General features: G+C 33.5%; 2 long non-coding RNA genes across 2 annotated transcripts; both read left to right on the top strand.

Annotated features, from left to right (window-relative positions):
• The first annotated feature begins 9,437 nt into the window (after positions 1–9,437).
• Positions 9,438–10,096, top strand: LOC139783961 (uncharacterized). Its single transcript, XR_011721434.1, has 2 exons — positions 9,438–9,824; positions 9,949–10,096. It is a non-coding gene; the product is annotated as an uncharacterized lncRNA (long non-coding RNA).
• A 1,494-nt stretch (positions 10,097–11,590) lies between these two features.
• Positions 11,591–13,225, top strand: LOC139783957 (uncharacterized). The gene is made up of 4 exons (XR_011721433.1): positions 11,591–11,791; positions 12,114–12,289; positions 12,914–13,032; positions 13,150–13,225. It is a non-coding gene; the product is annotated as an uncharacterized lncRNA (long non-coding RNA).
• Positions 13,226–13,852: the final 627 nt, after the last annotated feature.

Genomic DNA, 13,852 nt, shown 5'->3' with positions numbered 1-13,852 from the left:
ATGGGAGGCGAAGCGAGGCGAGACGAAGAGGATCGCCAAAGAGGATGCTTTACGTGCATCCTTCTGTTCACGGCCGTCGTAGGGCGAGGCGGAAAACTCAAGGAAACGACCTCAAGGCGAAACGATTACCGATCACTTCCACAAATCGTGCACGCGATGCATAATTCAATTTGGTCGCAGCCGCGCACTTCATTTTTGGCGCGGCGCGGCGTGGCGCTTCTCACCCATTCGCATAAGATTGACGTTTGTTCGATTTTCCGGGTACGTCGACGTGTGCGTTCGTAGACGTGCAGGCGTCTGCAACTCGTTTCAAATTCGATGCAAGTGCATGTCGAATATATCTCGAAACCTGCACTAAGCGTTTCATCGACAACCGATTCTTTTTGACATCTCGATGTGAGAATAGAAAAATATCAAGTTTGCCTTAATAGCCCACACAGTAAAATATATCTGAGATATAATCAGATATATCCCAGTAAGCAAGGAACATTAAATTAACGTTTAGAAATATTGACTTTATGTGTATTTTTGAAACGTTTTTTAATAATATTATACACATATTTGAAAAATATTATTTCGTAATATGATTTTTCTGAATGTTGTTAAAATATTTTAAAAAAGTTACAGAAAATATTTTTCAAATGTTACTCTGACATTTATTTGAGATCAATGCACAGTTCAAAATTCCTTGTAATTTGGACTTAGAAATAACGTTGATAGTATATTAATTTTCTGTTGTTATAATGTTATTGTTTTATATTGTACGCAGCGCTCATCGCGACAGCCATGATGTACATGATTATCCTACATACGATGCGTGAGTGCGCACCCACAGAAAAGACTTCTAGATACAATGCTATTACTCTTCAATCTATCATAAAATAGGATCGAAATAGGGCCAATCATATTTAGTATTGAAAGAAGAATATTTTGATCTTAAATAGAGGAATTCTTACATCTAGAATAAAATAATCTTGATGCTATCCCTGGTAACCATATCCGATAGAAAACGATTAAAAACGGCTATATCTGTATCGTTTTTAATCGTATCTTATCGGTTCTATCGTTGCATATTTAGAAGACAGATAAAACATTAATCGAATCGAATCGGTTTCTATTGTTTTAGGTCCGAATAAGAAAATAACTATACAAATTTTATAGTTATGAATCGTTTTCTATATGTACAATTAGTGCCCGTCTGAATCAATCGTATATACACGATATAATATGTATCGTTATTTATGGTAATAATTTTACCGTATGCATTAATACGGATATATAAGAATAAAATGATAGACATCTTATCGATATTTATACGACTTAACCGAACCGATACATCTATCGTTTCTTATCAGGATTTTCCGACATACAACTTATCATCTTCTGTACGGCAGCAAATCGGTTCGTTTTCTATCGTATATTAATGATATAAATTGAATCGTTTGAAAACCTTCTACTTTGCATATGTTTTTATAAGGTTAAAACGATAGACATCTCGTCGATATTTATACGACTTAACCAAACCGACACATCTATCGTTTCTTATCAGGATTTTCCGACATACAACTTATCATCTTCTGTACGGCAGCAAATCGGTTCGTTTTCTATCGTATATTAATGATATAAATTGAATCGTTTGAAAACCTTCTACTTTGCATATGTTTTTATAAGGTTAAAACGATAGACATCTCGTCGATATTTATACGACTTAACCGAACCGACACGTCTATCGTTTCTTATCAGGATTTTCCGACATACAACTTATCATCTTCTGTACGGCAGCTAATCGTTATCTATAGTATATCAACGATATTAACTGAATTGTTTAGAAGCAGCAGACGGAAAAAATTTCTATGAAAATCATATTTTGTGAATATATTCATAGAAATTTTTCGATTTTCATACATCTAATAATTCAGATATATGAAAAACTATGAATAACTACAATTTTTTATATTTTTTCACAGAAAGCTATGGATTTTTATGAAAAATTAAGTTGAATATACTAATTTCTACGCGTGCTGTTTTTACGCCAGAAGAGCTGAATTAATTTTGATACTTTTTTATAGAAAATTATGAAAAATAATTTTAACTATATGTTAGATAAACTTTCACGGAATTTTTAATAATAAATTAAACGCCAGTCTGTAATTAATCTTAATTTATTAGAAATATATTTTATATAAGTGTACAAATATGAAGAATTATAAACAGATACATTTTGTTTTTTTAACTGATAATTAAAGTGATATATTAATATATAGTTATAATGTTTCAAATTGGTTCGGCATTGTACAAAGAAATTTGTCACATTCCATTTCGACGACCACAAGTTTACGTTTTATCAGCTGAATCGGAATTATTTTTTCATCTTGTGCTTCGCTATAGTAACTTGTAACATATGATTATTCTTAATTGATTATAGACCGCAGGCATGGTTGTCAGAACTTTACAAACGACAAAGCAACATTTATTTACAATAATAAAACTTAATATTTCGATAATTGTATCATCGTCTAATTGTACTACAGAATCGTTGGTTTTAATAGTTTTACTGTACGCTGCAGTGTGGAGCACAATTCCGCTAAATATGCACCTTTCATATACATGTACCTCTTTATTATTCATGAAATTCTTATAATAGTTACTATGACACTTTAACAAGCTATAATATTTATCCGCATTTTGTACTAATTTTGGAGCACCTGAAAATGTTGCACCATTCTCCGTCGTTACATCATTATTATTAATAAAATATTTATTTCTAGAAATAATTGATTTACAAAATACAGAGCATTTTTCAGAGATCTTCAAATTATTAATGTAGTTTTCATACGCAGCACGTCTCAAATATCTGTTAGCCATCTGCTCGTCTACACTCTTAGGGCTACTAACTTCTTGCTTCAATATGTATATGTTACTTTCGTAAGGAAAGGTCGAAGTCGCCCAAAGAGGCCCGGATTGCAATACTGAATGGCATAAATGCAGTGCGCTATGAATATTAAATGTCATCGCAGACTTACCATAATAAATTTGGCACTCTCCAACAAACTTAAATAAATCAATTTCACATACTTTAAAATCATTTTCAGAAATTGTTGGTTGCAAAAGAATGTGTATACTACGGACAAAAAGTAAAAAAGACTCGAGTAGTTCAGGTTTTAAAATACCCTTTAAGCAAGGAAAACTGTAAAATAAAAGCCAAGACCGCCATTCTGCAGCCTTCCATTGACGTCGGTCATTTAAAGATCGGGGGGAACGATATATTGATTGCGGTGGCTTAATATTTAGTAACCGCTCATTTATTTCTTTTCTTTCCGATGGTTTTAGGTAGTATGACGTACCTGGAGTAGTCCACAGTTCCCATATTTGACGTGCTACGCCTAAAATCATGCCGTGCATATAGTCTATTGGTAAGCCCCATATGCAATCAAAATACGGCAAATCGGCTATAACCATCGTTCCTTTTACACCTTCGATTGCCATTCCTTTTTCAATGCTTTGTTTAACATTTTCAAAATGACTTTCGTTAGTTCGCAGAAGTTCGTCTTTATGAAGATTTAATGGATAACGCATTGAACCTTTTATATGTTCTCCACGTGCGTAGCACCAAGAACATCCCCAATATCCATTAAATTGTATGCGATTCTGTATGATAGGTCTCGCAACCGTATCTACTGCAGCACATATCGGAATCAATGTGATTCTTAGTTTTCTACCTTCTGCATCAATGACAGTGAGCCCTTTGTTACTTAATTCATTTGCTTGTTGAACAAAGTATGTCATAAATAAATTCATTAACTTAGGTGTAGGTTCTGATTTAAGTATACATAAGGCAGCTAAGATCAAATTTGTATATCTTAACTTTAGCGGTAATTCATTAATCGAAATTTGCAAAGGCCAAAAACTTCTCTTCGAGCTCTTGAAAAGTGGTGCTCCATCTGTACTTAGATTATAACTTAAGATCAAAGAAGTTCCTTCACTATTAGATTTTGCGCGATTAATATTATTGGTATACAACTTTCCATCATGTATATCGCATATTGGGAAATTATCGCGTTTCATTGATTTTATTGCACTAGTTTTGTTTATTAATTCTTTCAGAACATCTTTTTTGTTCAGTAATGTTTGAATTTGATGCTTAATATCAATTTTTAGAAAGCGATTTTCGGATTTAAGACTAACCAAATTGTCCTGCTCACAATTACGACAAATAATATTTTGTTTTACTACTTCTTTCTTTGGAAGAGGTTCTAACAGAGGTTCATAACATTTGAAGCAATAAAAAATGTATGAAATTATTTTATTTGGTAATATTGGTAAGTTCTGCGATAACGTCTTACGATCTATTTTTAAACTATTAAATCTTGGACCAGCTAACAATTTAAGCAAATTAAGTATAGCATATTCTGCTTCCTTAGAAAAGTGATAACGCATAGATAGCCCTACAACCATGCAATAAACTTCCTGCACTTGTACGCCACTTTCTAAAAACATAATGTTCCTGTTATTTTCGAAATAATCGTATTTATCGTCTTCAGTCAAAAAATGGTCGTTGTCGGTTGCAGATATGCTATCATCTGTATGACTTAAATCATCTTCACTTGTAAACGAATCTGCAGTATTTTCAATGGAAGACTCATCTCCTGTTACACTCATTTCTTTACCTTCAAGAATACTGTTATATTTCCCTGTCTCTTCTGTCGTATCTTCTTCGGAGCAATAATGTACATTTTGTACATGTAGCGTAGATGTATCTACTTCTTCTTCTTGCGTACTTTCCGCGCTTTCTTCAGTTCTTACATTATCAGTACAAAATTACCTTTTTCAAAAAAGGTAAAAAAAAGTGCCAAGTACACGCAATGTATTTTGTAAATTCAATCGAAAAATTATCTCACAAAATTGTCTCACAAAAATTGTCTCACAAAATTGTCTCACAAAAATTGTCTCACAAAATTATTAAATTACAAAATTGTTATTTTATTCAATCCAAGTGATATCTACCTCGAAAAAACCTAAATAACAAGTGGTATCTATTAAAAAAAAAATACGTGAAATCATTTAATACTGCGCCAATTACAAAGAGAGAATATATATATATATATATATATATATATATATATACCTTAACAAAATTATTATTATATCACGAAATTGCGTTACCAAACTCAATCCAAGTGATATATACCTTAACAAAATTATATCACAAAATTGTTTTACCTAACTCAACCTAAGTGATATGTTATTTCAAAAAAATATATGAAATCTTTAAATTACGCCAACTACAAAGAGAATATATATATTGCTTTGAAAAATAATTGTAGTGCAACTACTCTTAAAAAATAAAACAAAATTGTGTTACCTAACTCAACCCAAGTGGTATGTATCTTTGTATTCCTGAGGATCTTTCTATCAACCCAAGTGGTAGTAGTTTTAATTCTCCTTGATAAAATTATAATATTACAAAGAATCATTTAATCATTTTAATCACAAAGAATTAAAGAGGTAACATTATAAAATAAAAATATTTAATTAAAATAAAATAAATAAATTTTTCTTGTAAAAAACTTGGCGCTGCTTTTTTAAGATTAATCTAGACAAACTTGCATAGGTGCATAAGCATATGCATAAAGAGATGGATTGGTCTATTTCCTTTTGCACATATATATGAACCAATCAATTTCTTACGCTTATGTTTATGCGCGATGCAAATTTGTCTGGATAGACTTTAAAAAAGCAGCGCCAAGTTTTTTACAAGAAAAATTTATTTATTTTATTTTAATTAAATATTTTTATTTTATAATGTTACCTCTTTAATTCTTTGTGATTAAAATGATTAAATGATTCTTTGTAATATTATAATTTTATCAAGGAGAATTAAAACTACTACCACTTGGGTTGATAGAAAGATCCTCAGGAATACAAAGATACATACCACTTGGGTTGAGTTAGGTAACACAATTTTGTTTTATTTTTAAGAGTAGTTGCACTACAATTATTTTTCAAAGCAATATATATATTCTCTTTGTAGTTGGCGTAATTTAAAGATTTCATATATTTTTTTGAAATAACATATCACTTAGGTTGAGTTAGGTAAAACAATTTTGTGATATAATTTTGTTAAGGTATATATCACTTGGATTGAGTTTGGTAACGCAATTTCGTGATATAATAATAATTTTGTTAAGGTATATATATATATATATATATATATATATATATTCTCTCTTTGTAATTGGCGCAGTATTAAATGATTTCACGTATTTTTTTTTTAATAGATACCACTTGTTATTTAGGTTTTTTCGAGGTAGATATCACTTGGATTGAATAAAATAACAATTTTGTAATTTAATAATTTTGTGAGACAATTTTTGTGAGACAATTTTGTGAGACAATTTTTGTGAGACAATTTTGTGAGATAATTTTTCGATTGAATTTACAAAATACATTGCGTGTACTTGGCACTTTTTTTTACCTTTTTTGAAAAAGGTAATTTTGTACTGATATCACCTATTTTGTAGTGTTAAGCAAGGATCTGCAAAACATTTTTATTTTTTATTTTTTAATTATTCACAAAATTAGCAATAACAACAAATACATAAAAATTAATAATATTTAAGTAAAAGTAAATTATACATTTCTCACAAAAATTGAAGGAACACTAAATTTATCTTAAAAAATAGGCAAAACTCGAGCAGCGGTAACTTTGTTAAAAATGAATAAAATTTAAATTTCAAGCTTAAAACCTCTACTTTCGAAAGGTTACTATTATTCGTCCAATTTTTATTATGTCTAGACATAATTTTAATTCAGCGGATTTTTATTATGTCATGACATAATTTTAATTCTGCCGCTAGGGAATTTTTAAGTCGATTCTTATGAATCAAGCTTGAATTTGATGTCTAGGTGTCCCAGGTTGCCGATAACGAGGTCCACATAGTGCGCTCCATAGTTTTCGGTGTCCAGGTGTATTAATACCTTGAATTCGATGTCCACGTGTTTCAGGTTGCCGATGACGGGTTCCAGATAGTGCGCTCCATAGTTTTCGGTGTCCAGGTGTAATAATACGTTGAATTCGATGTCTAGGTGCCCCACGTTGCCGATGACGAGGTCCACATAGTGCGCTCCGTAGTTTTTGGTGTCTACGTGTATTAATACCTTGAATTCGATATCTACGTGTCCTACATTCAGATTTAAAGTTATTAATACACCTAGACACCAAAAACTACAAAGCGCACTATGTGAACCTCGTCATCGGCAACCTGAGACACGTAGACATCGAATTCGAGGTATTATTACACCTAGACACCGAAAACTACGGAGCGCGCTATCTGGACCTCGTCATCAGCAACCTGGGACACCTAGACATCAATTTCAAGGTATTAATACACGTAGACACCGAAAACTACGGAGCGCACTATGTGGATCTCGTCATCGGCAACCTGGGACACCTAGACATCAAATTTAAGGTATTAATACACGTAGACCCCGAAAACTACGGAGCGCACTATCTGGATCCCGTCATCGGCAACCTGGGACACGTGGACATCGAATTCAAGGTATTAATACACGTAGACACCGAAAACTACGGAGCGCACTATGTGGACCTCGTCATCGGCAACCTGGAACACCTAGACATCGCATTCAACGTATTATTACACCTGGACACCGAAAACTACGAAGCGCACTATGTGGACCTCGTCATCGGCAACCTGGAATACCTAGACATCGAATTCAACGTACGATTACACCTGGACATTGAAAACTATGAAGCGCACTATCTGGATCCCGTCATCGGCAACCTGGGACACGTGGACATCGAATTCAAGGTATTAATACACGTAGACACCGAAAACTACGGAGCGCACTATGTGGACCTCGTCATCGGCAACCTGGAACACCTAGACATCGAATTCAACGTACGATTACACCTGGACACCGAAAACTATGAAACGCACTATCTGGATCCCGCAATCGGCAACCTGGGACACGTGGACATCAAACTCAAAGTATTAATACACGTAAACACCGAATACTACGGAGCGCACTATGTGGACCTCGTCATCGGCAACCTGGGACACGTAGACATCGAATTCAACGTATTATTACACCTGGACACCGAAAACTATGAAGCGCACTATCTGGACCTCGTCATCGGCAACCTGGGATACCTAGACATCGAATTCAACGTACGATTACACCTGGACACCGAAAACTATGAAGCGCACTATCTGGATCCCGTCATCGGCAACCTGGGACACGTGGATATCGAATTCAAGGTATTAATACACGTAGACACCGAAAACTACGGAGCGCACTATGTGGACCTCGTCATCGGCAACCTGGAACACCTAGACATCGAATTCAACGTACGATTACACCTGGACACCGAAAACTATGAAACGCACTATCTGGATCCCGCAATCGGCAACCTGGGACACGTGGACATCAAATTCAAAGTATTAATACACGTAAACACCGAATACTACGGAGCGCACTATGTGGACCTCGTCATCGGCAACCTGGGACACGTAGACATCGAATTCAACGTATTATTACACCTGGACACCGAAAACTATGAAGCGCACTATCTGGACCTCGTCATCGGCAACCTAGGATACCTAGACATCGAATTCAAGCTTGATTCATAAGAATCGACTTAAAAATTCCCTAGCGGCACTTTCTGCCAAGCGTAGGGTTCCTTCTTTTCCGGCAGCGGTGGTAATACGATGTAAGGATACGAAATCTCTCCAGATAAACATGAAGCAATTGACTAAATATGTATTATATATATACCTAATTTACCTAAATAAAAATCTTCCTCCTGACCGATAAGTCTATCGACCTAATTTAATTTACCTACTAGATCGATCGAAATACGCGCGCGATATCGAAACTGGCGTTACCTGCGCCGCCAGCGTCGAAAAAGTGAAAGTGACGCGACTCCAGCCAATGAAATGATGGCATGGCATGATGAGAAACGGTCGACGTATCTGAACGACGTATCTTAAAAATAAATTTTCACATTTGGACTTTGCGTCGCAATATCTCCGCTCGTAGGGCACGTAGCGGAATATTATGAGAGAAACCCCCCCCTTTTCGACCCCAAACTATCGATCAAGCCTACTTAGAACTTGATCCGTTCACTCGTTATCGAGATCTCAACATCTCGGGTACTCGCAACCCGTCGCGTCGCGTAAAAGAGTCACGGTCGGTCTCGCTCCGCGTGTACTTGGCACGAGACACTACCGTGTCTCTTGATCTATTGAAGAAGAGAAAATTTCGAATTTAGGAATATTAAAATGATAATGAAATATAAATACACAGAAATAAAACCCCTTCTGACGGAAATTTTTGCTGAATTTTTATGAAATATCTCATACTTTTTCTGAAAACGATGATTTTTGAGAAATAAGAGAAAGAAGTAAAATTTCAATGAAATATGAGAAAATATATACATAATAAATATAATTTCAGAGATAATATGTTAAATTTCAATAAAATTTTGTAATTATTATGCAGAAAAATTTCAGAGAAATAAGCAAAAATATGAAAAAATAATTAAGTAGGGGAGACCGGGGCTAGACCGCTAACGGGGTAAATCCGCCAAATCAAATATCTCGGAACCTGTATATTGTGCGAACTCGCTATTAACATTGTAAACGCTGCTTATGGTACCCATGTGACCAACGGAGTTTCGGCAGGTTACCTGCCGTGTTATGATTTTTACGAGGGCAAACGTGTTTTCGGAAGGTGAAAGTTACATTTTCTGCGCGTGGAAATTTTGTAATATCTGCTATAATATTTGCTCTCCAAATCTCGAGGTACGTGATTATAAAGAGTAATGCATGCTGAACACGAATCCAGTGTAGTTTTTTCATTATCGTTGATGTCTAATATTTCGTGGGCGATCAAACCTGAAACTTATGTTTGGGGTTAATCCGTCAGTAAGCAGTCCGGGTGCATTTCCAAGGCATTTCCGGGCATTTCCAGGCTCACTGCATATGGAATATGGATGAGACGGGAATTACAACCATTCAGACACCGAATAGAGTCATCGGACGTCGAGGAGTGAAACAAGTCGGGCGAGTGACTTCTGCGGAAAGAGGAACCCTCGTAACTATTTTTTAATAACGTTTCGCATAAAAATTTTAAATAAATTTTTATATTTTTCTCTTAAAAAACAATTATTAAGATGTATCCTATCATTTTTCAGGATTAGATGTACGTATATGTATTGAAAATGCAGTGTAACGGTTAAACCCCGGCATTTTTGATATTTCAATTTTTGCACCGTTGTCGTTTTTGCTCTATACCGGTTAAACAAAGCGACGTAGATAAAAATTTCCTGTATAAATTTTGTAGCTAAAGGTTCACTTTTTACAGTGGTATACCACATTTAACTACAATTATTTATTTTGTTGTTAAAAATCGGCACCGAAAAAAAACTAACGGTCTAGCCCCGGTCTCCCCTACCTATAATTTCAGACAAAGTAAGCAAAATTTCAGAGACAGTTTCGCACTATTTTACTCTGAAAAATGTCGATATTTCAAAGAAATTTCAGAAAAATAAGCAAAAATATGAGACAATAAGTAAAATTTGAGCAACAGTAAGAAAAAATTGTGGATTATCTTTAGACACTTCAAGAAATCTTAACGAAATTGTTAATTGTTTAAGAAAGAATACAAAAACAGATAAATTTACATATACTTAATGTTTCGTTGAAATCGAGATGTTTTAGTGACAAATTTATGCAAATATTATTATAGTTTCTATTAATATTATTGAAATTCCTATAGTTACTATGCCGTGATGTATCCATCGTCCATATTTTTACCACAATTTCAGTAATATCTACTAAATATTTGTCTCCATATATAAACATAAATTGATGCTGTGATCTACATTATATCCAAAAAATTATTAATCTTATATTTAAAATTATATACACCTCAACTATATATACTTAAACCTATATCTAAAATTGGACAGATTAAAAATTCTTATTTGAATAGATTTTCGTGTTGAATAAATTTTCATTTTGAGTTTTTCATTTAATGGAATTTTAGTAGAAATATATTACTTTTATATTCACGTACAATTTATTAATGACTTCCTAGCACCCGAAGCCACCGCTGTCCAACGTTGATTAGTAACATTGCTTGCGTGCAACTGTGTATAATTGGGTTCTAAATAAGATTTTCTGTGTCTCTTCATTGGACGTTCATTGTGTTCATCCTCCATTTTCTTGGCTGATGAATTTGGAATCTATATAATAACAAAATACCTGCACAAAAATATATATAATGAAATTAGGTTAATCATCATGCTGTTAGGGAGTCAGGAGGCCTAGTCAAATATGTTAGTAACCTTCATCCGCAATGTTCAAACGCGAATCAAATCGTAACAGCGCTGTGAAGCTGCGTTCGGAAACGTCACTCGGGTACACACGGGTATACTCCCTTCTCCTTCTAACTCGCTGAGATAGAAAGAGAAGGGAGTATACTCGTTTGCACTCGGGTGCAGAGATGCTGAACGCTCAGCGCACACGTACACGGCTCCGTCAGGCTGTGTGCGTGTCCCACCAAGCGCGCGGCAGCGAACAAACAGCTAGCACCATTGGCATCTCTGCTCGGGCGACGTTTCCCAACGCAGTCCACGCAGCCTGAGCGTGGTGGTACGTGATCATCTCTGCCCCTATTGCGAGTAGCTCGTCGGACCGTCGACCGAGATCGAGACAAGCATAAAGATCCCATATATCGTTGATTGCAGATGATTGTAGTACCCAAGGTAACCTCTATTCTGTAGCTCTTAACGACAGTGTGATCGTTATCGTTATATGTTATCGTTGGCCGCATTTAGAAAACACAACTGTTAAATAAGCGGTCAGTGAGTCTTTAATATGATGGTTCTTACCTTTGGTTCTTCTCTGGATCTAACAGAGTTGTGTTTCCTGAACGCAACCATTGCATACTATAAGAAAAAATGCTGCGCAACGACGATGTATAATTATACCGATACTGTCGTTAGAGTTACAGAGTAGGGCTACAGATCGCAGTTAATCGCAGTGAGGACAAAAAGATAATATAAAAGCAGCTGCGATTTTGTACAGTGTTTCAGGAAACATGTATGTCTACGTTAAATATCTAAACGATAATACATTCAAAATAGTTGAAGATTCTTCAATTAAACGTTTTGATTGTGAAAACATTGATTATAAAAAAAAGTACAAAGTTCGGTGGGACAATGATGACGAATATTACGATGCTATAATAATAGCAATAGGAGGTAAGTAAAAAATTGTACGTCAAATGTTAAATAATTAAAAATTAAATGGTAATTATTTAGAATACACGCTGCACCTATTTTCTTATTACATATATGTTTTGTTATTAAACGAACTAATTCTCAGATACAAGTTGTATATAGATTGATTAGAAAAAAAAAGATTCTTGTTTGTTTTTAAACATTCAGGGTTTACGTCTGTTCGTGTAATATTTCTTGTCATAATATTTCATGTTAGTATGTATACGTATAATATTACATTCTAAATTGTGAGAACCTCGATTATTTAAAACTATCATGATGTTTCTTTTAATTGTTTTTCAATGTTTATTTTATTTGGATATTTAACAAAATATGTCCAACATGATATTATCCTATATTTAAAATGCAATTTGTTTCAAAGTGTTCCGTAATTTAATTTTTTCTTGTTTTTTGAATGTGAATTATTTCTTTTATTTTTCTTCGAACTAATTTAATGAGATATAGGTTACTGAGGACACTAGAAACTAGACTTATGTAATTTTTTCAACAATCTAATGATTATGTTTCATTTTAGGCAATTTTTTAAAAGAGTTTATTTACCGCCGTTTGCTAATACTTTATTGTTTATTCATTTGTTTTATTAAGAATCACTGTCCGAGCTTGTGCAACTTGGAAAACAAACACGAGTTCGAATTCCTAATGCCAAATTTTGCGAGTCTGCAGATAGTGTAAGTGATATGGAACCATCCAAGGCCATCACAAAGGTATAACATTTAACGAATTATAATTAAAATAAACAAATTAGAACATTTTCCATTATTTAAAAATAGACGTACAAAGAAATAATGTATTATGTTTATTTCATACGTTATATTTTATAGGAAGCCGACTCAGATATATTATTCCAAAAAAGTTTAAAAGAACGTACATTGAAAATGAGAAAAGAACGTGGCATGGTACATATATGCACACAACATAATTTTCTATTTTTTTAATTTTTTATTCTTTCTTATAAAAACTACTCTATTAATCTCTTTTCTGTTATTATGATTTTTTATTACATTTTAAATATAAATATATTTTATATTTGTATATATTAATTATTTATTAATTATAGGAAAACAGTATACAATCCGATAGTGAGAAAAAACATAAACCAAAAAGAAAAAAAATGGAGGAAAATGACACAGAAGAAAGTGTGGATAAAATTTTTACAAATAGAGAGCCGCAAATATGTGATGTTACAAAAAATAAATCTACAACAGATTTATTGCCAAAGACAAAGGTATTGTAAATTTACAATTAATCAACAAAATTATCATTAAAATAATGCTATAATAATAATGATGTAATTACAATATTTTATATTTGATTGACATATGGCATTTATGGTAACAAAAAGGTATATCTTATCACTATTCTATTAATCCCTATTTTCTGTTATTATAATTCTCAACTATTATTAGCTACTATGAATTACAGGAAATTTGTATTCAATTAGACAACGAGGGAGAGAGAGAACAAAAGAAAAAGAAAAAAAATTGAGAAAATACCAAATAAAGAATGTGCAGATACAATGTTAAT

Source organism: Temnothorax nylanderi, unplaced genomic scaffold (genome assembly GCF_030848795.1).
Source record: "Temnothorax nylanderi isolate EJ_2023f unplaced genomic scaffold, tnyl_v1.0 TNYL_tig0564_pilon, whole genome shotgun sequence".
Lineage (NCBI taxonomy): Eukaryota > Metazoa > Arthropoda > Insecta > Hymenoptera > Formicidae > Temnothorax > Temnothorax nylanderi.
Note: the sequence above shows the minus strand (reverse complement) of the source record. Positions and strands in the feature narration are given on the sequence as shown.